Source organism: Mauremys mutica, chromosome 6 (genome assembly GCF_020497125.1).
Source record: "Mauremys mutica isolate MM-2020 ecotype Southern chromosome 6, ASM2049712v1, whole genome shotgun sequence".
NCBI lineage: Eukaryota > Metazoa > Chordata > Testudines > Geoemydidae > Mauremys > Mauremys mutica.
In genome coordinates this window covers 82,138,149-82,165,958 of record NC_059077.1, presented here as the reverse complement: position 1 = coordinate 82,165,958, position 27,810 = coordinate 82,138,149, and positions in this window count along the sequence as shown.

Sequence of the window (27,810 nt, the reverse complement as noted above, 5' to 3'; positions counted from 1 at the left end):
GCTGCAAATCCAGCCCTTGTACAACGTCTACCTCTCCCAGAAAACCAGTGCTACCTTACTGAAGAAAAATTCTGTTCAGCTTAAGACTAGAAATACAGGGATGAATTGTGATAAGCTTTCAAGACTCTAGTTTGCAAATAACTAAACAGCCTAGTAACATGGACTTGGTCACAGAAGATTCTATTTTATCATCCTTATTCACACAAGGTGAAATTAATCTCTGTGCAGAGGGCTAGGAGCAAGGTCTGTATGCTGTTTAAGTCCCAGATAAACCCTATTTTTAAGTATGTAAGGGCTGTACAGGTCTTTATGGGCCCTCTGCACAGGAGTGCATGTCTTGCACACTGAATAGTGCCTTACTCCGCAAGCAGTTTCACTGAAACAGATTGAAAAAAAATATTTATTTAGTAAGGTACTATATAGCATTGAAATGTAGCAGAATTAGGGCCCTATTAGCCAAGGGGTCAGAATTTCTACTCTGTTATACCAAATTTATACCATTTCACTGACCTCATCAGAAAACTAGTGTAAAGGAATGGTGAATCACGTCCAAGATCTCTGCAGTGCTAGTATTGAAATTTGTTGAAAATTTGCCATAATAGGTCTCAAGTGCCAAAAGACTAGATTATATAAACACTGTCCCTCTGTTGCTACTGACGGACATGTAATTAAGAACGGTTTAGCTGTTTTCCAAGGTAGCAGAAACAAGGATTTGTGAAGAAATGTGAAATTAATGAAAGTTCTGGTTACTAGTTTAATTAGCCTGCCTCCTTGCTCTATTCAATGTTTAGATACTTTACAGTAATAGCACACAATATAAACACATTCACACAGACATAAAAGGACAACAGTTGGAATATGCAATTCAATAAAAGACAACAGTCTCAGGAATCACAAAAAAATCACTCACACCTGAAGAATGTTAACACCAGAGCAAGTGAAAAATGTACATGAGCCCTTCAGTGGTTAAACCTTGAGGATTAGAGTTGAGGTTTCTAGTGCAGGAATCATCTAACTGAAGTTAAAATTGAAATGTTTAAACTGCCAGGATGCCTGAGCATTCATGTCTTAGGAAACCTCTCCAGGATAAAAGAGGAAGAAAAGACTTTGAAAAGTCTCTGCTTTTTCAAGTGAGATGCCACAGTGAGGAGGACGTGAATTCACTGGTTCATTGCACAGTTAACAGGAGATAACACAACGCCATTAACATGTATTACTAAGTAATTACAATTGTTTCAAATGGAGTTACTGTGTTGTTATGCTGCTATTATACTGTGGTCAGCAGGTATCTTCACAGTCATTGCTGAAAATTCACAAGGGCCACTTCAACAGCTCTAATTAAAATGTTTATATCCCCAGTAAACTCCTGTTCAAACCCTTGATGAGAAATGTTATTGAACTTCAGCCAACAGAACAGTGTTCTTCTAATAATTAAATATACATGAACTGACTTCTCTGGCAAATTTTGGATAAAATGCTACCATTGTATGATTTTTAAATATCGTTGCAGCATGTACATGTCAGAAAGATCAGTAAAGGTAACGTAATTATAACTAAATAATATACATTGCATTGTTTCAGTTGTAAAAGCACACATTTATCAGGAAAAGCATTATTGATGCCGGACCTGAAAATTAACCTACTTTTCAGTGGTCCCTCATTGGTCCATTGCTGACTATACATATCAGAAACATAACTTACTTCAGTACTGCACTCCCAGAGTTAAAATCTGTCTGCCATTTACAAGGATGTGCTAGTGGAAAAAATGTCATTCCTTATGCAGCCTGTGTAAGGGCTGGACTGAACTGTGGCTCACACACTCAAGGGCATGCAGGGATTGTTCCCTTCTTAGAGATACCCAGCTAAGTAAAAAGGGTGGGTGGGAAGAGGTTGGGCCATGGCTCTGCATTAGCCAGCATTTCTGCACTGTTGTATCCAAATATGCCAGATGGCTGTGACTTTTATATTTTCTATGACAGAATAGATCAACTGCCAACAGCAAAGAAACAAATTGGAAGCTACTATATTAAGTATCCTGAATCACCAGTTACAGTGCTTGAGTGGGTTAGGTAAAGTCAAGAGTGGAGGGAGGCAGATGTTGAGACAAGCTCCAGAAAATATTTCTGCTTACTATCAATGGTAAAGGGCCTGATCATCCCATATTGCTTTAAAAAAGCTGTACAGGGAGATGAGATGTGGGCAGGGGTGTGGGGAAGTTAACAGTAACTGTGCCATTGAACCTCACTGAAACAGCCAGGTGCAGCGACACCACCAGTAAAGGAGTGCATTACCAAGTAAAGAAATGGAGTTGTTAGAAATATCTTTAACATCAAGAAATATCATAAAAACATGGCCCTTGATGAATCATAGTGGCGACACAGAAAGAAATTGAAATATAAGCTATTAACCTTGTCTGGCTGGGATACGAACATATAAGGGCAGTTTATAGACCCCTTAGAAGGCAGATCCGAGTGTAGGCTCACATGCAAAGAATATGCAGTATTGTTGTAGCCTCATTGGTCCCAGGATATTAGAGATACAAAGTGGATGAGGCAATATCTTTTATTGGACCAACTGCTATTGATGAGAGAGGAGCTTAGATGGAATTCTTCTTCAGGTCTGGGAAACTAACTCAGAGTACCACTGCTAAATACAGGTGGAATGGATTGTTTAGCATAAGTAGTTAACACATATTATGAAGGACCATTCCAGGTGAAGTGGGCTGTTAACACACCTCCAGTCACATGGGGGAAAGAAACCAGGGTAGGGTGGGGATGCTGTTAGAGGGTTACAGGTTGTTATAATAATCTAGTGTCTCTATTCAGTCCATGATTTTTAGTATCTAGAACAGGAATCGGCAACCTTTGGCATGCGGCTCGCCAGGGTAAGCCCCCTGCAGGAAGCAGCATGGACCGAGGGATGTACAGCATGGACCGAGGGATGTACAGCATGGACCGAGGCACTTCCCACTGCCCCCATTGGCCTGGAGCGGTGATCCACAGCCAGCGTGAGCTGTGATTGGCCGAACCTGTGGATGTGGCAGGTAAACAAACTGGTGCTTACGCTGGTGAGCTGCATACCAAAGGCTGCTGATCCCTGATCTAGCAAAATTATGAATTTAAGCTCCCAAGCTTGACTTTTGAAAGTGTTGTGCAAGTTAAAAAAGAATAGGTAAAGGCTTAGGCTACCCCAGCTTTGTATAGCACCTATTACAATGGGCCCCTGGTCCATGACTAGGGCCCTCTAGAACCAGGGTAATACATCTCTGCAAATTATTATGTATCTATTTATGAAATGTAGCTTAATACCTTTCCCATCCAGGCAGCCAGATCTTCAGGTCTATGCATGAGAGTGTAGAGCATAAGGGAGAGTGTAGAAAACAATATGCAATCATCATAGATGATCACAACTGAACCACCTATTATGAAAATATAATTGGCTTATGTTTCCTACTAATCCTCTGGACAATATGCTATAGCTGTATATTTGCAACACCATGCATGATTCACCCTGCAGTCATGGCAATATGGCCTAGCTATGTTTACTATATCTGTTATTATTCTGTGTGGCCCGAGTTTGACTATTTGCACTAGGACCCAATACATCACTACACAGTCTCATCTATATAATGCAGTTTGTTTTTCTTATTAATAAAAAATAGCTCAAATCAAAACCCTGCATCTGAATAAATCCGAATTTAAAGAAAACGTGGATACAAATGTGGCAACTTATGGTTCAGGCCTATTTCTATCCATTACAGACCTCACTTACACACTAACCTCTAAAATTAACTTTCAGCTGGGTTCTGCAGCTCTCTGTGTCTATGGACCCTTCTGTTTCTTATGAGTCACTCTACTGCCAGACTCTCCCTTTGCCATTACAGTCTATCAATACTCACTGTACATTGCTATACCACTCTTCTCACGCTTGTGGATGCCCTCAACTTCGTGACAGAGTATTGTTTTTTTTAAACTACCCAGGACATAGTTATTATACTCTCTTGCTTGTATTTGTAATGCATGTTCAAGGGAAAGAACTTGTGGGGTAGCAAATTTTGGCATGACTGTGCTTGCTTTTTCTTAGACTTTATTTTTAGCTATAATCTTAGCTTTAATAATTTCCAGTGGCAATTGTGTACATGAATGGTGCAATGGTTTTGGAATAAATCTGCACTGAGGCAGAGAAAAACAGCACAAATCACTTAAGCATGTGCTTAACTTTAACCAGGTGAATAGTCTTAGTTGTGTATTTCATGTAGTAAAAGGGCATTAAATATTGAATGTAAAGGGGAAGTTATTGTTAGATATTTAAGTTTAAGTAAAATGAGCTATTAATATATAGAGAGACTGGTGGAGAACAATAGGTGTTATAGTGACAATGGTTCATTGCCATCTCGCCCATGAGTGACATACAGTTGACCAGTAGCCAAGCCTTGATACTTATAACTGCATATAGTTCCTTGGTGAACTTCATCCCTAGGAAAATGTGCCAATGACTGGAATAATAGGAAATTAAAGTGTTAACAGCCTCGCAAAAAAACAATTTGGTATACCTTGAGAGCAAAACAAAGCATCTTGTAAACAAGCTTGGCAATCGGAATTCTTTATTACATTTATTTATTGGTACATACACCTCCTTTGATTAAATATCTCTCACTCAGGAGTAATCAAAGTAAGTATACTTGAATTTATATTTAAGGTAATATTCCTAATAATATTTATTGACAAAGCTTTGCAGTTTACCCCATGGATCATATTAGCTTAGTTTTTTTTAAAAAAATGGGATTTTTGGCATTTTCAGAAGTAATTTAGGACATCATTTGATAGCATTTCTTTCAAAAGATAAGTCACTATAATACTAAGTTAATTTACAGTGTTTTTGTTTTAACCTTAATACATGCAGAGTTTATTTGGATAGACAATTTACTTCATCAGTGACAACTGAAGTTCCTTTTTCAATTATACAGATGGAACTAATACTGTTGCTAGAAGTGTTTGCTTGTGACATTTCAAGATCAGAATAATAATTTTCAACATTACAAATGCATGTGAAAGGATAAGCTAGAATCGCACATAGGCCATGACCTACATGTCAATTGAGCAATAATAGAATTCTAATCTGTTACATTTCACCAATTTTTTTTAATTATCTTTACAGGTCCTCCTAGTACAGTTGCATATTCCTCAAATGAAGAATGTGTGTATGTGAATATTATACATATTAATTGCTAATTTTCCCCCTAAAACAAACACCAAGAATCCTAAGTCACATAACAAGATTTGCTCTCACAAGCAGACAAACATACTAGGTTTGATAAAAATACATGCATACAGAAGAAAACAACTCCATAACCTTCAATATAAATACTATGTAGTATGCAGATAAGTAAACAAGTCCACCAAAAATGAAAAGCTGATATGTAAGAACAGCCATACAGGGTCAGACAAATGGTCTATTTAAACATAGTATCCTGTTTTCTGACAGCGGCCAATGCCAGGTGATTCAGAGCCAATCAATAGAACAAGAATCAGGAAATCCATCCCTTGCCTCCACTTCCAGCCTTTGACAATCAGAGGCTAGAGACACTCAGAGCATGTGGTTGCATCCTTGACCATCTTGGCAAATAGCCACCGATAGACCTATCCTCCATGAACTTATCTAGTTCTTTTTTTATCCCAATTATAGTTTAAACCTTCACAACATCCTCTGGCAATGAGTTCCACTGGTTGACTGTGCATTGTGTGACTAAGTGCTTCCTGTTTTGTTTTTTTTCAACCTGCTGCCTGTTAATTTCATTGGGTGACCCCTGGTCCTTGTGTTATGTGAAGGAGTAAATAACATGTGCTTATTCACTTTTTCTAAACCAGTCACATTTTTATAGTTCTCTATCATATCCCCTCTTAGTAGTCTTTTTTCAGAGCTGAAAAGTCCCAGTGTTTTTAATATCTCCTCATACAGAAGTTGTTCCATACCCCTAATCATTTTTGTTGCCCTTCTTTGTACCATTTCCAATTCTAATATATCTTTTTTTAAATGGAGTGACCAGAACTTCACACAGTATTCAAGTTATAGGTGTACCATGGATTTATAGAGTGACATAATGATATTTTGTGTCTTATTATCTACCCCTTTCCTAATATTTCCTAACATTCTTAGCTTTTTTTGGCTGCCACTGGACACTGAGCAGATGTTTTTAAAGAACTATCCCCAATAACTCCAAGCTCTCTTTCTTGAGTGGTAACAGCTAATTTAGATGCTATCATTTTGCATATATAGTTGAGATGTTTTCCAATGCATATTATTTGCATTTATCAACATTGAATTTAGTCTGACATTTTGTTGCCCAGTCACTCAGTTTTGTGAGATCCTTTGTAACTCTTCTCAGTCTGCTTTGGACTTAACTTTCTTGAGTAATTATCTTTTGGTAATTTTATATCATCTACACATTTTGCCACCTCACTATTTACCTCTTTTTCCAGGTCATGTGAGTATGCTGAATAGTACTGGTCCCTTTACTCATATGAGTAATAGCTGGGGAGCCAAACTATATGCCCACTCTGAGATGTGCTTCATAAGTGGGGGGTTGGTTGCTCCTTCTGTCCATGCTCAGGATAGAAATAGGCTTCTAGGTATGTATGAGCAAACCTAACATAAATAAATAGGTCATATGATACTGGCTTTATTTTTGCCTTGCATACTGGTATCTAAACAATCTAAAATCAAAAGGAAACAACAAAAAGACAAATTCTCTTTTCTTTCAAGACATTATTCTATTTCTTTAAAATCCAGTTTATTACTGAAGTATAAAGAACAGAGGCAGAGAAAGAATAAGCTTAATACATTGTAAAAGTACAGATCAAATGAAAGCCAAGTGATTTAGATATAGTGAATATTTCCAAAGACACTTTATTAAAAAGTTCAAAGACTACATCCAAAGCCAATCTTAAGAATATAAATGAGTGTTTCTGTTTCAATTTATTACAACCAATCCCTTCCTCCTGACTCTAAGGATATTTTGAGCTGGGCTACTCATGTTATGTCAGTAAAAGTACTCAACACACCAAGAGTAGTATGATTTGTACCCCAAGTACTCAATTCAGAGTCTTCCATATAAGCATATGCACCCTGCAGATTGCTGCAGGACTGCACCCTGCAGATTGCTCTTTCAATACTGCTGCTTGACAAAGCATTTAGGCAGCCTACGAACTTTCATGGGGTACAGTGTGCTACATAAGTTAATGCTGTAGAGAAATGATACGCTGCTTTATGCTACCCAGGTGGAGATATAAATTCTACACACTATTAACTTTTAAAAGTTTGATGGAGTCTTTGATTATTTTACCCTTGTGGGTTTGATTTCTCAGACTGGCCATTTTATTTATCTATGTCCTTTTCTTTACAGGCTTTGGACTAAAATGTGGCTTTGAACACTGTATAGTTCTGGGGAAGAGAGCTCAGTGTGAGCGTGGAGGGAGACACAATTGAATGTCATATTCCTTCACAGATACTGGAAAAGAAGAGTGATGTAGCCTCCTTTATCTCATGCTGTTACTTCAGCTTGCCAGTGCTCAGAACCAGTGGTACGCATACCCATGGGGGTACTCAGAGGTCTTCCAGGAGGAACTCATTGAGCTATTTGCCTAGTTTTACAACAGGCTACATAAAAAGCTCTAGTGAAGTCAGTACAAACTGAAATTTCATACAGACAATGACTTGTTTATACTGCTCTATATACTATACACTGAAATGTAAGTACAATATTTATATTCCAATTGATTTATTTCATAATTATATGGTAGAAATGACAAAGTAAGCAATTTTTCAGAAATAGTGTGCTGTGACACTTTTGTATTTTTATGTCTGATTTTGTAAGCAAGTAGTTTAAGTGAGGTGAGACTTGTATGTATGCAAGACAAATCAGACTCCAGAAAGGAGTACAGTAGTCTGGAATGGTTGAGAGCCGCTCCTCTGAACTGTATCCCTATCCTCTTCTACCGTAACACCCAGTCTTGGATAGTTAGCACTTCTGACAGCCCTAGAGGCTCCAGTTGTATTTCCTAATGGAAACAACCAAACCATGGCTGTTTCCTGGATGCACGCTGCAGGGGGTGGGAGGTGGAGCGCTTCTTGCATCCCCTTTCTATTCTGGCACACCCATACAGTTCCAAGCATAATTTGTTCTTTATTATTTAGGCTTCCATCAGTACTGAGTGATTTCTGTAGAAGAAATCTTTCTACTTTCTAGATCTAAATTTCTCAAGTAAGAGGAGAGAAGAGTCCTACCAAAAGTCCTGCTTAGGAGAATTGTTAAGACCTTTTCCTTTTTAATGCTCATTGTAATCAGTTCAGATTCCCTCTTTGGTAAATGAAGAGGCAATAAGAAAGAGCTATAAAACTCCACAAAATCAGCCAGGTTTGATTTTTCTCTCTCATACTCACGGAGTGCACTTTCCTATACTTGACTCTCTCAGTGGAAAAGAGTAGTTGTTCATTCTCAAATAGACATTTACAGTGATAGTTAAGCTTTTAAAGCCATACAAATGGTTCTGTGGGACTTTCTATAAAACCTCTAAGGAAAAACAAAACATCCTTTACGTCCATTAGAGAGCACATAGATAATGCTTGCCTCAAGAGAGAATAAAAATGTCAAATTGAAAGAATAAAACAGTATAATAACTCTTAAGTGTAAGGGATACCAGCAATGAAGAATCGGTCTGGAAAAACATTAGAATCAACCCAAACCTTAGTTTGAAATTGTTCACAAACTTTCTGAAGTGTGTGTATTGTTTTTGTTTTTAATGACCTTTTCATCATCGTGTGCCTTAGAACTTTCTGGTCCTGGCCAGAACTGGAAAGGAAGCTTTAAAATACCCTGAGTGAAGCTGTAATTGTGATATTTCCAGGCTGACTGAAAAGAGGAAGTATTAAAAAAAATCTTGCTGGAGCCTGTTCTGAGATTTCCAACCTGGTCTGCCAGACTTAAGCTGTCTGATAAGTTTGGACACAGTTCTTAAAACCATCCAGTATGAAGCAGCAAAGGACAGGACTTGTTCTCATTTACACTGGTTTTACACCAACTTAACGGGTGGGTTAATTCTGATGGCTCACCAGCATATGAATCTTAAGATTCATCCATCACAAGAAACAATGAATAGATTACCCTCTCTCACTGCAGAGATCTTCAGTTTCTGATCATGAGTACAGCTGGGTGAAATTTTTTCAGCAAATGCAGTGTTGATCAACTTGAATGTGTTCACAAATGTATGTCAAGTTTGCCTAATAGTTTTGACTGAACTGAAAAATCTAGGTGCTGAAACATTTTTTAACCATTTTGACAGAAACAAAGGAGGTCTATATTCACAAGACCCCAAGGGGGTGGGGAGAGAGAGAGGAAGAATTCCTCCCTGATCATCTTTAATCCAGTGGTTAGAGTATTCCTCTGAGGTGAGACATAACCAGGTTCAGTTTTGTCACCCCTCTACCTAATGTGGAGAAAGGATTTGAACTTGGGGCTCTAACCCTGCAGAACAGTATCCTAGCCATTGGGCTATAGAATATTCCGGTACAGCACTCTTTCAGTCTTTCCTGTTGAGCTTTTCCAGTTTGTAGAATAATTTAGTAGTCATTGGAGTAGGGACCTGAACATGGGTCTCCCACAGCCCAAGTGAGGGCCCTAGTCACTAATCTATAGAGTCATTCTCTCACTTGCTTTCCCTTTCCCAGTGACTATTCAATACCATTTATAGTGGCAATTCATAGCCATTGGGCTTGGAGAGTATACTAACCACTGGTAAAGGTTATATGGGAGGATCGCCTCCTCCTCCTCCTCCCCCCCAGCATTTTGGAAATCTAGTCTTCCTTTGATTTTGTCAAAACATAACTATAAGGCATGTCATTATATGCCCATATAGTTAGCCAGTGTTGTCAACTTGTTCAGAGTCATATGATCACAGGATGAAGGATTTGGTCCTAATGTTGTGAAAGAGCATTAGGCCTATAAAATTCTGTTTTAAAGTTTTACTCTCATGGCTCAATCTGAACAGAATACTTGGATGGATTTACAGATTTATGAAGTAGAGTTAAAAGGGCACATTATTCCTTTTGTCATACAGTACTGTTTATTGTTCCTGGTCTTAAAAAATGATCGAAAAATCAGAAAGAACTCATACCAAAACCCCCACTTCCTTTATGGTTTAAAAATAAACACCTGAGATGATATTTTGATTGCAGCTATGACAAATTGCAATAACAGATTATAATTAAATTCCCTAGAAAAAAAGATCACAGAAACCTACAGTCAACATATATTTTGTTATATTAATATTACTATGAAGCAAAATGCACTTACTCTCAGAAGGGACTACAATATGCAGTTGGGTTGTTTTAGCCAACATACTAAAATGAAATGTAAAATAAAAAGATTTTCCCTTTTTTAAATGCAGTTTATTTGTTATGGCTATTTATCATTCTAAGGCTATCTTACTCATATTTTGAGGGTCTTTTAACTAAAATGAGGATCAATTGTATCTGTTATGTCCTTCATTGGGGAAAAAAATACCCTGCATATATAGGACAATGGCCTGGAATCATTAAGGCATTTCCATCTCTATACTTAAGAATATGGAAGTCATATTATAATTTATTAACAGCTTCTATTAATTTGCTTGTCTTAGGTTCAATGTACATTTTAGTTTTTCTATAAAACACACACACTTTAATAAAATGGCAATGCACATCAGCCAGAGGACTATATTTAAAAAAAAAAAAAAAAAAGAGAGAGAGAGCTTCCATTTTCTATTCCCATGTGATCCAATGGATCCTCCCTTCTCAGAAGATATAGAATATAGATATGGATGTCATTCACACACTGAAGGCACTGCCAACCTTTCCTCTCCACTAATGTCCTGCACAATTCTAGATGCAGCAAACAAAAGTTGAGATAAGATGAAAATCTGGGCAACCCCACATGAGAGAGCAATTGCCCAATTCTGGGGGCCTCTCAGAATGAAAGGATCATAGCCACTGAAAGTGGCCCTTCTCACCCCTATAGAAACATCAACGTTACCTTTTGATCAATGGTATTGTAGGCAAGTGATTGATCTATAAGAATCAATACAGGCTTTAGAATTTTATCCCTCACTAGGAGAAGATTAGCCACCTGTACTCTCAGTGCACTTTTTATGCTATATCCAGGCCCAATACAAAATTGATGGAGGTCAAAGAGATGTGGAAAATCCAGATATTGCTGAAGGTTTTTTTGCACGAATCATTTCAATAATCTTCTCCAAAAATGTGGAGATTTAATAGGAAACAATAATTACGGAGATTGTTCATATCAGACAATGAATTTTGGAGCAAGGTCCTAACATTAGAGGCTCTTTAAGAGAAGCTGGCCTTCTCCCCTCTCTTTAAGAGAGGCTGACAATGAACTCCTATGGTGGTCCCCAAACCTCTCCATTGTTTTTTTGCTAGTCAAGAGAGAGAACTTCTAATTCCCAGGTGGTAGCCTGTACATTCCCCAGCACCTCCAGAATGTATCACTGAAAATTGAAGAAAACTCCATATATACAGAGCCAACAAGCTTACTCCTTATGCGGCTGCTGCTTCACCTGGCAAATCTGGACATCTTGGCAATCCCCAGATGTCATAATAGCTCATTGGAACTATTTGACTGCCAGAGTAAATTAGTGCAGCACTCAGGCTGCAGTAATGTATTCCAGGATACGCAGCTAATCCAAAAGTTTGGGAACTGCAAAAGTGGCTTAAGCCAACTGCCCAACCTACCCTTTTAAAGTTAAACAGCACATTCCTTGACCACAGCCAAGAATCATGGCCTCTAAAGTCTTCCTGATACTTAGCCTTTATCTTTTTTGAATACAGAAGATATTGTACTATCCAATTCAATGCCTAATATGATTTGAATTGTGAGCTATATGTTGAACTTATTTTGTTTTAAAGATGAGGAGTTACAAATATTCATAGTCATGCAACTTTCAGGGCTGCATTGCATGCTTGGACACAAATATGAATGCACAGGTGAAAATGTCCTGAAGTTCTAGAAAATAGGTATCTGGGACAATTTAGTACATATAGACCAACCTGAACAAAAAGGCAGTTTATCACCCTAATTGCCAATATAAAGCTGGCTGGGCTTTGGAGGCCTCAAAAATTCAGGGCGGCAAAAAAAGACAACAGAAAAAGCTAATGGCTGTGAGGTTTTCTAATCCCTGGTTTCCTAGGCTTAGAGTTTTCACTACTCCCAAGAACTACACTTCTCTGGTAGCTTAATATGGGCTCATACCATATGACCATGTCTGTATAGTAGTTCTTAGTGTTTACTCACCTGGTTGCATAAGTTACAGTCAAGAAGCTCTGTGTATAAAAGCTGTACAGTGTTACTGTGTATCTTTCACATTTGCATTCACTGTTTTTTACATCCAATATAGCAGAAATTGCCCTGATTCTTACTTTCTTTTCCTATGAAGCAACAGAACCGCCAACAAAACAGTTACTGGGAGATTTTGCAGCAAAAAAAAGCTTCTGATTTTCATCAAACAACGATTTCTATACACAGCATAAACTCTCCCCCAGAAAAGCAGGAAATTTTAATTTCCATTAAGCCATTACCTTAAAGCACATCCTGCTTAACTGCAATGTCATACTTGGCATTGTTTGCCTGACATACAGTAGGGAATCCACCTGGTGTAACTATTGCACTGATAGGCGGTTAGGTGTCTTTTCTCCTGTCCAAACAGCTTATAAAGATTTAAATGAATAGCTGAAGACCCTGCATAAATACACATTCATGTTCATTACATTGCCCTGCATAAAAAACAATATCCAGTGCTTGAACCATCTATCTTAAGATGCATATACCATGCTTTCACAACTGACAAAAGCAACTGATGCTGGGGGAGGAGATTTTGGGCCAATCTAGTCTGTAAGCATATGTTTAACAAAGATGAAATCTTAGCTGATGTGTAATTTTAAAAAAAGAACTGCAATGCAGATAGAGACTGGCTGTTTAAACTGCAGAGGCGCTGGACCATGTGCTGATTGAGTAAGTGCAGAAAATCTAATTTAAACCAAGTTCACAATTATAGTCACATAATTAGTGATTACTTGTTTCACATTTGTCTACAGAGATATTTATCTTTCTCCCCTAAATTTTCATCATAGACTCCTGTCTTTAAGTTGCTTTACAAGCATGGCATTTTATTTGTGGAAAACTAAGGCCTGCCTGGGATCTGACTTTTATTACTCAAGCCATCACCAGACAGAAAAGAACAACAGAGTATATCTACCACAATATTTTCAGCAGGGAACGCTTTAGTGTAAGGTTTCCGTTATTGTAATTTGAAGCCCTATTTGATTATGCTGTACAGCTAGTGTCTGTTGTTTGTAAGGATACAAAGGCCATCTCATTTTTATTATTCAAAAGTGTGCATCCTGTCAGAGCTGAAAAACAACAATGTGCATATTCTGGCATAATAACAAAGATGAAACAATTTTCCTTTACTTGCAGAGGGAAATGATAGTCTATCACCCTGCCCCATAAACACACACTGATTCATGATGAACCTAGTCTGCTACGTTCACACAGTGACAAATCTGTCAGTGAATAAATGATTGATTGAATTCAGATCTTTTTCTGTGGATTATACAATTTCAGCTAATTGTTCATTATACACATGGATCTGTTGAATGATTTGCATTAAATTCTCATTTGTAAATTCTTCATTAAAGTTAATATACAAAATTTCATATTTGAACTTTATGGTCACTTAATCATATGATATTGTTTCTGTTCTATGATTGGATAGCTAACTTTTATGAGGCTAACTATCAGAATAAGTCACGGAAGTTTTGATTCTCTCAGGTAGAAGTTCTTTGGGGAAAAATAGAAGGAGATAGACAGGACTATGGAATTTTAGAGAATAGGTACACTACAGAAAAACCTAAGACATCTTACTCCATATGGAAAGGCAGAAGCAAGACCTCCTTTATGCCAAAACCCTACAAAGTGTGCAGACAGGAAGTTCTGAATTTGCAAATAACTTATCCCTTCTTCTGTTCTCTCTTTCCCCTCATCACACATACAGAGCTTTGAGACATCACATTCATGGTCTTTTTGATACCCACTATCCTAGAGAGCAAGACCTTTGAAGTTGCCCTTAAACCCAAGCCTTTCATATCACAACAGATTTTGTCAAATCAAATGAAACATCAATGACCATATATTTCACTTTGCAATCAGAATCTTTGCAATAAGCAGGTGTGCTAAATTATATAACAAAGCCTTTAAGGATTTTGAGTAAAAGGTTTCTGGCAGTCTTCACTGTGCAGAAAGTTGCCAAACACTGGAAAGCCTGCAGAGAGAAGATTGAACCTCATTTGTTCTGTTGGCATGTTGCTACTCCTCTGCAACTGAATACCAAGTTCTTCAGCTCTCCTTCACGTGGCTGAATATGGAGAGGAGCATAGCTTGGGATAGGAAAGGGACAGGCAGCTACAATTAGTCTTCCAGATATAATTCTCTCACAGAAATGGTCAGGGTATCTTAGTCCTTTCCTTCCTCTGAGCAAGTCACTCCCTACTTTTGGATCTCATCAGTCAGCACAGCTGGCAGGGAAATAATACCAGTTTCAGGTGTGTCTGCTAGCTCATCAATGTCCTCAATCACCACAAGCAGTAATCCCATTTTTCCACTACACCATCATCAGCTGTGCCAGGTTTCAGTAGCCCACCTCCAATTTGCAAAATTCAGATTCAATACCACAGCTTTTCCATACCAGTTTTCATTTCCCCTTCAAGTACGTTTACAGCCTCCAGAAGTCCTCCTTCCTTCCCTCTCCCCAGCAAATATGGACACAACCACCTTTTCAGTGCAAGACATTTGCTTACATTCTCCTCTTCAACATACATGTCCCCTTTGCTGGCTCTGGTCTCCTTAGAGTTGCTAATTAGAAAAAAAAATTAAACCCTTAAATCTGCAAATCTGAGAAGGACAGTTTGCATAGTTAATAACTGGTATCACTATGGACCTACTACTAGATATTTGCACTGCCAACCCTTATAATTAAGTGAAGCTTAACTACAGATGGGGAAATGTATTTAGATTAAATCTATTACTTTGAAGCAAGCCTTTATGAACTTGTAAATATCAGTAGTTAGAAAAGTTAGAAAAGTTTGAAAAGAGAGCTACAGTTTTAAAAGCCAGTGCCTTAGTGCCCAAGCCTGGCTACCACTCTGGCAGCACAAAGGGGCAGAACTCTATCTCAAACAGCCAGCTGGGGATTCCCTCCATAGAAAAGATGACTCACTCACTTCTATTTGTCTGGTCTGTTAGGAAGTCTTGCCTACAGTCAGAATCTTACAGGTTATAAGACATCCGTATACTAAATAATACACCACCTAGATTTCCATAAGAGCCACTCTCTATAGGGCACTGTCCTTCCCTTATAAACCCAGCTGAGTCACATATAGGGTTTACAGACTCACAGCACACTGAGCTGTGCCTTTCTTCTTTTTCTTATTAACAATTTAAAGTGATTAACAAGTTGCTAAATGTTACTTCAGTAGGGTCCCTATTCTCTAGAAGTAATGAAAGTTCCCCTCCCAACAACCTCCCTCGTCCCATAAAATACTCTGGTAGGCCATACATTATTTTTATTAAGACCTTCTCTAATAGGTAAAGGCTGGGATAACATTTACCTGCAACCCAATTTTGCAGCATTTGAAACTTCCAGCCCTCGCAGCAACCACATTCCCAGGCCCTCTATTGTTCCTCATGCAGCCAACTCTAAATAGAATGTTGATTAGCTCCTCTACATATAACATCTGACCCTTTGCCTCCTCCCACCTTGGTTCTGATTGGATCAAATCCTGGACTGACTTTTTGAACTGCCTTTAATGATAACTTCTGCACTAGCTTCAATAAACTATTAAGCATGATCAATAATTACCATCCCTCCATCCTCTGCTTTTGAATATGGTTTTCCTTTGGACACTTGTGGATGAAATCTCTGCTCAGTGAACATCTTGATCCCACAAATCCTTTCCTTTATTCAGTTTCTGGTGTTCTTTTCTTTGGACACATGGATTATATTTACAATAGCCTTTGCAGGAGAATCTCCAATTGTTTTGCTTGCAGCTCCTCTAGTGCTAGCAAAGGTGAACTAGTATAAACAGTGCATGGGCATTGCCTGGCATTATTACCAGTGTCATCTAGACTTGCTCTGAGCAAATTTAGATGACACATGCTAGTGGATGGTCTCACTGTTGCTACCCCTTCTTGAGCTGCACCAGCAGTAGTGAAAAAGTGGGATATTTCACACAAAAAAGGCTTGTGTGGATGCGGCCTTACTCTGGTTGAAATCCACGAGACTATTATTCAATATGATTAAGAGTCACAAAATTGTGTCACTGATGACAAATACAATACTACTTTCATAAATGTATGCATATATATGATCTGTAATTTAATTGTGGAAAATATGTTAGACCCCCTAAAACATAAATTATGTAAGAGGTGAGGGGAAATTCCCCATTCCCATCAGAGAAATCAGGCAGCTACAGGAGGAAACTGATTAAGAATCATGTATGCATCTTTCCCACAAGAAACCTTCCAGCCTGAAGGTGGGAGGGAGCAAGGTATAGGAGCTTAAAAAAAGGCACCATGCTTGTCTAGAAAGAATCATATTGACTTTCACTGTTTTACAATGCAAGGGTCAGAGAAACAGAGCCCAGCCATGCTTTGAAATCAGTCTGAGAATCTGGTACACATATTTTGAGGCAGATTAGTTTAGAACTAGATGAATCTGTCTGCTAAAGGGAGTGCATGATAGTGACAGGCACTTTATTGCCTTTTCAGGTTTTCAGTCTTTGTAGATATTTCATTTCACGTTCCATCCTTACAAGCTTCAAATTAAATACTCCTCCTATTAATAACATTCTGAAAGACTTTGCAAGATCCCCAGATTTGTGGCTAAACTATTTACAAAACATTCCAGTAGAAAGGATTACGGGGACCTGCTGACCCATCAATACCATGTTTTTGCCCTTTGAGGAAGCTGTGTGTATGCAGTGTCCTTTGCATTGCACTCCATTTGCTTCTGTCAGATTATGTGATATCAGACAAAGATACCAAATAAGAAACGTAAAGGTAAAGGAGCTCTAATTTTGATGAAAGGGGGCAGAAGTAATTCTCTGCAACCATTTAGATACCCCCAGAGACGTATTGAGTTAATAACGGAAGTTAAGTGAAACAATATGTTTGTGCACTAACCTTTTACCTTTAGTGTGCCCCAACTTCCCATCTGTAAAATGGCAATAATAATACTTGTATTCTTCTATCCTTTGTCTATCCTGCCTGTGTAGATTGTAAACACTCAGTGCAGTGACTGGATCTTAGTATAAGAATGCACATAGCCTAGTTAGCACAATTGGCCTTTGATCTTGGTTGGAATCCTATTATATCATGGATGATAAACAATGAGAGATCTAAGTTAGTTCAGATTCATACTTGGATTATAAATGAAACTTAGTGATGTTGTGCAGGTATTACTTAGCTCAAGTTGTTACTAGAAACCTCTTGTTACTGTTATAACATCGAACGGTTATTTATGGGTTTATGAGTTTTGTGTAAAGGGACTTTTGCCTGCTTTTATCATAGCAACCTCATCATAGATGTTTGTTTCAACATTTACTAAACACATGCATAAGAAAGAAGCAAAATAAAGAAGACTTATATATTTAGAATTCAAATGTAAATTCCCTTTTCTTTCTTTTACATTCAGAAATCCTTCAGAGGAAAAGCATTATTTAAGATTTCTCTTACTAAACAAAATACCTTTTTTGGGAGAAAAAGGAGAGCTGAGTGAATTTTGTTTTTATTCTTCTTCTTTAGACCAACACACACAAAAAAGAAAAAAAACGGCTTACTACTGACTACAACAAGCTTTGGATTAGAACCACCAAGAAAAAAGGAAAACATTGTAGAGGATGGAACATAGACAAGTCAGCCATGAACAGGTATTCTATACTCCCTGGCCCCTGGCTTACTTCCCCAATCTTAGACAACTTCTGTCCTAGGTGCTATAGTCACCTTTTTCTGGGACAAAGAGTCTCATGCTATCTTAGCCTATCATACTACATTAGCGGGTTGGTAAATCTCAATGCAATTTGTTAATGTTCTGGAGCAGTGTGATCATGTTTCATCAAACATCAACAAGTTGTGACAATGTAATTTCTAGTTTCTTGGTATGGGGTATTTCCTTTAAGAATATAGTATGGGATCAAAAGTTCATTCTATTAATATTTTTGGGGAGTTCCCATTTATTGTTTATTAATGAGGCTGACTGTAACTGTTCTCTTCTGTACTCTGGGCTGTCCTCTTCTAGGAGCTGTTTAATAGATATGAAAATTAATCCAGGTTCTTAAAAAATATTGCTAAAAGACAAGTACAATGGGGTGGGGAGCATGTTAGGATGAAAAGCTATCTGTGACTGTCAGTTATTCCATCTATGGATAAAATAATTTATATCATATAAAGCTGAAGTTTAGTGTACACATGAGACCAACATATACAAAATATAACTAGGTTTATAGAAATGAGATGGGTCTTTAATACAAATGCCTTAGAAATAGAACTTTAATTGAATGATGTGTTTTAGTTTTGGGGTTTTTTAGGTTAAATGATTCTTCAAAACACTAGGTGGTTTAGGTCTGTTGTATGATACAGTGTAAAATGAAATTAAAGCTATCCTTTCCAGGTTGTCAGTTCAAATCTAACATAGATCAGTACTAGCTGAAATTGTTGTCATACTATCTGATGACAATATTTTGGCCTATGTAAAATGAGTTTTTTGGTCTCAATCCATTTCACAGGGCAGAAATATCCACAATACAAAAACCATCCTGCCTCTAACTAGTAATCTCAGCAGAGACCTTGGACTGAATATACCTTCTCTGCTCTAGAGATGCACGTTCCAAGTCAAGTTTGGCATATTGGGGGATATGGGCATATTCCCATAACTGTGGGAACTTGCACTTCCTCCATCTGTGCGGTACCTGCTTTATGGGAAAAGAGAGCTTCAGTTTTCAAATCTGTCAGGTGAGCACCTTTAACCAAATTCATACAGGACAGAGGGGAAGAAAGGTCAGCTAATGATGCCTTAGATATTGTAACATGGCAGACAGTTAAAAACTCCAGCATTTTATAATGAGTGTGTCTTAGACAGTTGTCATAGGTCTCACTCCCACTCTGAACTTTAGGGTACAGATGTAGGGACCTGCATGGACACTTCTAAGCTTAATTACCAGCTTAGATCTGGTCTCGCTGCCACCATCCAGAATTTCTGAGTACCTGGATCACTCCCTTTCCCCCCAAAACCTTCCCCTCCCTGGGTAGCCTTGAGAGACTCCTCCACCAATTCCCTGGTGAGTCCAGATCCAATTCCCTTGGATCTCAAAAACAAGGAATAATTACTCCTTCCCCCTCCCTTTTTCCCCCCACCAATCCCTGGTGAGTCCAGATCTAATTCCCTTGGAACTAAAAAAAGGGAAAAAATCAATCAGGTTCTTTAAAAGAAGGCTTTTAATTAAAGAAAAGAAAGGTAAAAGAAAGAAAAAAAAACCCTCTGGGGGACAGCATATCAGCTAATCTCACAGACAATAGATTGAAAACACAGGATGTTCCCCAGGGCAAAAATCTTAATACATACAAGAATACCCAATTTGATAATTCCCTTAATGGCACCAAGACAAGTCACAAAAGAAAATAAACATAAACCTATTTATTCCTTTCTAAAACTTACTACTCTGATAAGAGGCTGGTTCCTTGATCTTTTTCACTCCGGCTGAAACTGAAACTAATAAAACAAAGGAAACTTCCCTCTTTCCTTTTGAAACATCTTGCTTCCCCATTGGTTCCTCTGGTCAGGTGTCAGCTAGGCTAGGTGAACTTCTTAACCCTTTACAGGTAAAGGAGGCATTAACCCTTAACTATCTGTTTATGACAGGCCCCCCAAATCTCAGACAGTGTTGAACCATGCTGGCGGTGATTTCTTCCTAGAACTTTAGAACAAACAGATTAATAAAACACATGCACCTTTACATATACTACTAATTATGTAAAAACTACAAGATTTTTCACATTTCAAGGACAATTTTAACCAGTTAACTTTGGGAAACTTTTACAGGAGAGTGCATCAGCTACTTTGTTAGAAGCTTCTGAAATGTGTTGAATTTGAAAATCAAAATCTTGGAGAGCTAAACTCCATCGAAGACATTTTTTGTTGTTTTCCTTGGCAGTATGGAAGCCACTTTAGCGCAGCATGGTCGGTTTGTAGCTGGAAAAGCCATCCCCAAACGTATGGGCTGACAACAGTAAATATAAAGTACATGGGGAATGTGGAAATGACTTGTTTGAGTTGATTATATTACCCCTATCATTCCTTCCCCTCATCTCTGGACCCAGTCCCATACTGAGTGCAGCTCAGACAGACCAGAGACACTTGTCTCAAATCATTAAAACACAGAGAAGCAGAACATTTATATATTATTAAAAACAAGCTAAAACTATTTTTTTTAAAAATCTGCTTCCAAGGGATTTATCCTAATCATATTATTGGTGGTTCTACAGTTTCTCCTTTAAAATTAAAAAGTACTAAACAGTTTTGACAGCTAAAGACATTTCCTTATTCATTTGATTATTTCTTTCATTGTCAAAGGACCCTACGTAGAAATTAGGACCCACTGTACTGGCCACAGTAAGAACAAGTAACACAAAAAATAGTCCTTGCCCCAAAGAGCTCCCAATCTGGGATTTAGACAATATGATACACAAGAACAGACAGACCAATGGCACTCGGTAGATAAGAAGGTAATAGAGACAGGAGCCAACAACAAAAAGATCCCCACACACACCTCCTCCAGGCACACCTGTTTATCCAATGTTATCTCATAAGGTAATGTATACATCAAATATGGCATGACCTTCTTCACAATCACGACTTTATTTATGCTGTTCGGAGCCGACTTTATCCACTCATGGTTTGGTTTCATTCTGCCACTTGTGACTGATGTGCCTAATATTTCAAGGAAGGTCATGCTAGGGTGCCATATATTCTGTTTTTACACTGTATACAAGACATTTAGAAAGTACTCAGATTTGATGTTGGCATGAAAAAGACGGTGACTCCTGTGAAGTAAGATTTTCCAGTGTGTTTTTTAACTTGTGAAGCTTTATACAGTTTATAAATTTAGGATTTTATTAATAATAAATTAGTGTAATCATTATCATCTACACAAACTTCTACTAAATCTTTTCATGGAAAAGCAATTAATGGTTAATCTGGTAGCTATTGTACTGATACCAAGTCCCAGGATTTTTGAAGCATCCAAGTGTTTCACACAGGTATTCAAACATGCACCCTGGCAATAATCTAAATGACCCCCATACATGCACAACGACCTTGATCTATTTGTCACCAAGACAAAACATTTATCCTAAACCCCATACACCACGCCTCAACCCCTGCCTAAATTCCTATTGGTCTCTCTCTCTCTCCCCTTCTCCTTGTTCTCCCTGCCCCAAGTTCCCACTTGTTCTACCTGTCGTCTTAGAGAACCAACAGTTTCCTCCCTGTGCTCTCCTTTGATGTGACCATAGCTCAGTGGTTTGAGCATTGGCCTGCTAAACCCAGGGTTGTAAGCTCAGTCCTTGAGAAAACCACTGGGACAAAAATCTGTCTGAGGATTGGTCCTGCTTTGAGCAGAGGGTTGGACTAGATGACCTCCTGAGGTCCCTTCATGCTTTGATATTCTATTTCTCCTTTGCAGAAAAAAGGCAGTTTTTGGTCCTGAGGGCCAATTTCAGAGTTAACTAAATTTAGAGATGTAACCTACGCATTCTCCGTGCATATGATACACCAACTCAGATTCCTTCCGACCTACACCCACTTACAAACCCCTCCTTTCACATCACCTCTGAATTTGACCCAGTGAGTGAAATTTTGGCCCCATTGAAGATAATGGGAGTTTTGCAACTGATTTCAGTGACACCAGTTTTTAACCCACTAAGGTGTCTAAGGTAGTCTGAGTTGAAGTAAGACGCATGCTGCGGGACCCAAAGAAGGAAATGCAGCAAGGGGAAAGAGTAAGAAGGTATAAGTTTAAGCCTCTTCATTCTAACTGTACAATGCCTTCTTACAACTTCTCCTAGCACCTCATGTAAATTAAGTCCATATGACCTTTGTACAAATCTAGTTAGTATAGTCTAAGGCCATGGCTACACTACCAATTTGTGCCACCAAAAGTGATGTTGACACCTAAAAGTCAACATAATAAAAATCACAATTTTGTGGTCATACTTGCTCCCTTTGTTGGCAGATCACACCCACAATGGGGGCACCATCATTGACAGTGTGAGCAATGCATTGTGAGTACCTATCCCACAGTCCTTCTGTCGCTAGGTGTTGTGGGACAAAGGAGTGGATCGCGGCACATCTTGGGACAGTGCTAAATGTCCCGTGATGCATTGCTTTCTGTCCCAGCACTCCATGGGCTTCTGGCTTTCTTTTGTGGCATTTTTTCAAATGCCCTTCTTTGCTGTGCCGATTTTATAGGGACAGTCCCGATTTTGGGGTCTTTTTCTTATATAGGCTTCTATTATCCCCCCACACACCTGTCCCAATTTTTTACATTTGCTGTCTGGTCACCCTAGTGCGCGCACTCTGATTGGAGCTTCTAATTATGTCCATAATACTACTATTGTCACACAATTAAGAGATCATTATTTATGTTGCAAAATCACTCACTCAAAAAGTAGGAAAGACTAGAATTAAGGATGTCTGTGCAAAATGAGAAAATACAAGTAGATAAACAAAACATGCATGCTTCTCTTACATATGCAGTTACTCAATTTGCAAACTATTGCAGTAACTTTATTCACTGTCATATTTTATGATACATACATATATGCCTATTTTTTAACAGTCACCAAGAAATAGTCAAATAACTCCTGACTAAAAGTGCACATCAGGATCAGCACCATTAATCTTTGGAATGCTGGCAAATGTACAATGTGAACAAATCCCATAATACTGTGTACTTCATTTTCTTATTTTCTTTGTAATTGAGTCTGTATCACTCCACAAGTATTGAAATCTGTTGGATATACTCAATCCCAGGTGACAGGTCTTTGCCCCTGCAATTTTCAATGGAAATATTGCTAGACTAAAGAAAGAGATTAACTCAAATGTTATACTGAGTAGTGCTTCCAAGGTTGGAGTCATCCATCATTATGTAGATTGCTGGAGAAAAGAGCATGTGAGGACCTGTATCATGAGATGCCTTCCTGAAGAATTGTTGCCATATTGAACCTCTCCAAATAATATGAAGCAATGATCACATTTCTCTGCATCTACTCCAAAATCAATCTGAATTGTTAGGGAAGATAATTATCAGAAAGGTTTATATAACATTAGATCTGTTTGGAGGTTAAGACTAATAAATTTAGAGAGTTTTTAAGGGTTTAGATTTAAACATATTTGTTATCTTCTGATTCAGCAAGGCACTTAAGTATGTGCCTAATTTTATACACTTGAGTGCCATTTACTTCCTTGAGCTTCTCACCTGCTTAAAGTTAGGCAACTGCTTAAGTATTTGGTGAACTGAGTCCTGCATTCCCAAATTTTCCATAAGGGTCACAGAAGAATGACAGAAAGACTCAAAGAAGGATCTGTGTGGGAGTGTGTGTGTGTGTTTGTTTTTTAAATGGAGTCTCTTCATGAATTAAAATATAATCTATTTAGTTTGCCACAGATTGGGGAAAAATACTAAAGCAAACACTACACATGTTTTTATTACAAATTAATTCTGAAATAAAGCCACTGATTCATATTCATCACTTAAATGGCTTTTTTTCTGCTGTCTCATTGTCTGCAACAGTTTCTTATCATATGAGGCAAGCGCAGAAGGCTGAATGCATAAGGAGATTGTAAATACTGTAAATCAAAAACAAACATGTTCCCCATAAAGCCAAAGATTTCAAACCCAGAGCTCATGATTCAGTAAAGCCTGACTGCAAGCATTTGCTACATTAGTAATAGTATTATAATATCTATTTTTGCATTTTTACAATACCTAATTAGTTTTAGTACAATATTTTATAAACCAAGAACATTTTTAATGCACAATATAAAGCTTAGTTAAAGCTTTTAATTTTTGCCAGGTCTATCTTGGACACAATTTCCATATTGATGACATTTTATAAAAGCAACAATAGCATGTGTATCCCTCCATCTTTCTACATCATGTACTATTCCCATGCTTACACAAAGGAAATTCTGAAAGCATATGGGATGCCTGTTACATATAAAGAAATGATTGTGTAAATCATTCTTTGTTAAAGTGGTACATTTAAAGTTCATGATTCTGTGTAGAAATAGCTAGAGGAATTTTTGTCTTATAGACAGAGCCCTGAATATCACAACTACCACACCTTTTTAACCAACATCAACTGTAATCAAAAAGATCTCTGTGGCTGAGTGACAAAACTTCTGTACATCTGAGCCAAATGGTAAGTGGAAGGCCTTTGGCTAAAGAATTTCTACCACTAGAAATAATGTGCAAGCTAAAGTTTGCTGGGTTTAGGGCCCATCGGGCAAAAGTGCAAGATACAACCATGAAAGGATGATGCATGGAATATAATTCCTTGCAGTGAAGAAACCTTAAATAACGGATCCTTGCATGCCTTTTATGATGTGCAGATGAGAAAGATGAGAGGTATTGTCTCTGTACTCATTACTAGTGCACCATCTCCATAGTGGCAACATGGTCCAGATCCTCAGACCCTGATACAGTAGCAACTGCAAACTGTGTAATGACCGGGTGAGAGCCTTCATTAGTTTTTGCAAATTAGAGTAACTCCAAGATTGCCTTAATTTGTGCTGGGAGATTAGCAGGGCCCTGCTACCCTAGGATTGAGGCAGTAGAAAGGTAACTGGAAGCTATGTCTGGTCTACACCCTTAGCTCCTGAACCAATCACAGATTGGCCAGATCCCATTAGGCTGGTTAGCATAATTAAGTTAAGCACAATAATGACTAAAAGCACTTTACTCTATATGTGTAAATATATACGTGCCTTGTTACATGTTGCTTGTGATTTTTTTAAAAAGTGCTTTATCTGATTATTTATCTCCAGAGAAGTATTGTCATTGTTAATTCAGGAAGGCCTACCAAAAAGTTTGTGTCTCAATTTTACAAACACACACATACATACACACACACACACACTCACTCGATATCTCTCCCTCCCATCTCCATCTTCTCCCCTCCTCCTCCCTGCCCCCAGCAAAAGTGTGAAAATAATGCAAGATATGGAAATAAATTATTCAAAGCTATACCAAGAAACATCCTTCTATCTAATTAGCCAATGTTATCATCAATATTAAATTATCTGTAGGGGCACTAAGACAGTAATGGCTTTCATAGTAATTTTCAAAAACATCACACTTCCCTAGAATCTGATATCAGTAGGTCATTAGCCAGAAGGACACCAAAGGACTGTCTCCATTTTCTGGAGGCTTGAAGGACTCTCCAAAATTCTCTGTTGGTTTAACTAAGCCAGGATTACATTTTATCAATCAAATCTAAAAAAAAACCACATACATTAGTCACAGCAATGCTAAGTCAAGTAGAAAATTATTTGTAAATAATATCTGCATGAACTGTATTTGCAAGAGGATTAGTGAGTGCCTGTGCTAATCTACTGTTGGAATTAAGTTATTTTCTATTTTGAAAAAAGACACCAAGCTTTAACCTCATTATCTGCAACATATATTTAATATAATTCTGATAGTTTATTTATACATAGCAATACTGCACTTTCTAACCATGAAGCTTAGAATGTACATAACACAAAAACGAAGGAAATGAAAAAAGTTAAGGTGTTTAATTGTACATCTCACTCTTACTCATCCTACAGATAAACCACCATCATATATCACAAACAGTGCCCCACAACCATAACTGTCCCAGCAGGGATACCAGACATCCACTACCTCCTTCCCTAGACTCACCACCACAAATGGACCAGGTTTCACACCCCACCTCCCAAAACTATCTTTTTCTGCACAGTTCTGGAAAAGTCACTTGCTCAGGTTTAGATAATGGATTCTGGAGCAGCATTAAGATCTGTGGTGTATGGTAGCTGTTGTAGTGAGGAGTTGTCTCTCTCTGGGTGGAATAGTAGAGGGTATACACTGTAAGAGGTCTTAACTTTTCATTTATTAGTTTTCGTGCACAAAATTATTATTATTAATTATTTTTACTACTACTACTATTATTATTATTTAAAGTGTTAACAAGTCAAACACTTGAAAGTTAGGAAATGTTCTATGCAACCTTAGCTCTGCTGTTTTGTGCATATGCATTTTGATACAGGGCAAAATCCTACGCCCACTGAAGTCAACAGCAAAACTCTCAAGGACTTCAGTGGAGAGAAGATTCCACCTACAGTCTTTAAATACATTATCACATACTATTTTTTTCTATAGGATCTCTGCCTCATTCAGTGCACAGCTCTTCCTGGTTGTTGAGTGCTTGATGTTACAGTATAAATAACTTTTTTTTAACATAGGTAAAAGACCAATGTAATAGGTGATACAACAGTAAAGGCAATGTCAGGTATGGTATTAGTTTATTTTTTATTGATACCATTTCTTGTAAATATTGTTATTGCTATTTTGGCAGGATATTTGCTATTAAATATAAATAAAGCATGAGAATATTATATAATTATGTCAAATATCAAGTATTCTTCTGAAATACATGCAAAACTAGTGAAAAATGAAACATCCTCTTTCCCATTAATACAAAAAAAGACAGGAAAATAGTTAGGAATATGACTAGTATTAAGATATTTGCACGTTTCTAAAGCAGAGTGTGTGATCAGGGCATTTAGACCACTGCTTTTTTATGCACAAAGTTGCATTTGGAAGTCACCTAGTTATAAGGAAAATATATTCAAATATTATGAGGAGAGACCTAAACAAATTCCCTAGTAGATGCTAGGAGAAAAAAAACAGGCTGATATAATGATGTAGGGCAAGATATGTTCATCCTACATAGTCATTTTGTAGTTCAAGGTCAAGAATTGAAGATAAGGAAAGAAATTTTATACTGGATATAAAAACAGGCGTTTGGTAAAAGGGTCATCAATATGTGGAACAAGCCACCAGACATAATAATCAGGGCTTGAAGCCAAACAGATTTTTAAGTCCATAATTGAAAAAAATAATAATAAAAAAGAACAATCTAACACATTATACCTTTAGGGTATATAAGCCATGAGATATGTATGAGATATGTATTAGGTGACTATGTGGGCTCTCTGGGTCTAGTTTTCTGCACTGGCCCTGCACTTTGTGCAGTCATTGGTGTCAGTGTAAAGTGGATGTGAAATACTATCATTCTTATATGGTAAATCTGATACCATCTTTGTACTAATATAAATAACTACACAAGGTGTAGGACAAACAGAATCAGGTTTTCTACATCCACAATTTTTCACTCATTCTATAAAATGGGCTCTCACTGTGACAAAGACGTAGATCCTTTATAATGTTAAACAGATTTTTTACATATGAGAGGTTATTTTACCTCTGTACTTGGCACAGGTGTGACTACTGCTGGACTATTGTGTCCAGTAAATTTTAAGGGTTCAGGGAAGAAACGTAAGAATGATGAAAGGTTTAGAAAATATAACTTATGATGATAGACTCAAGGAGCTCAATCTATTTAGC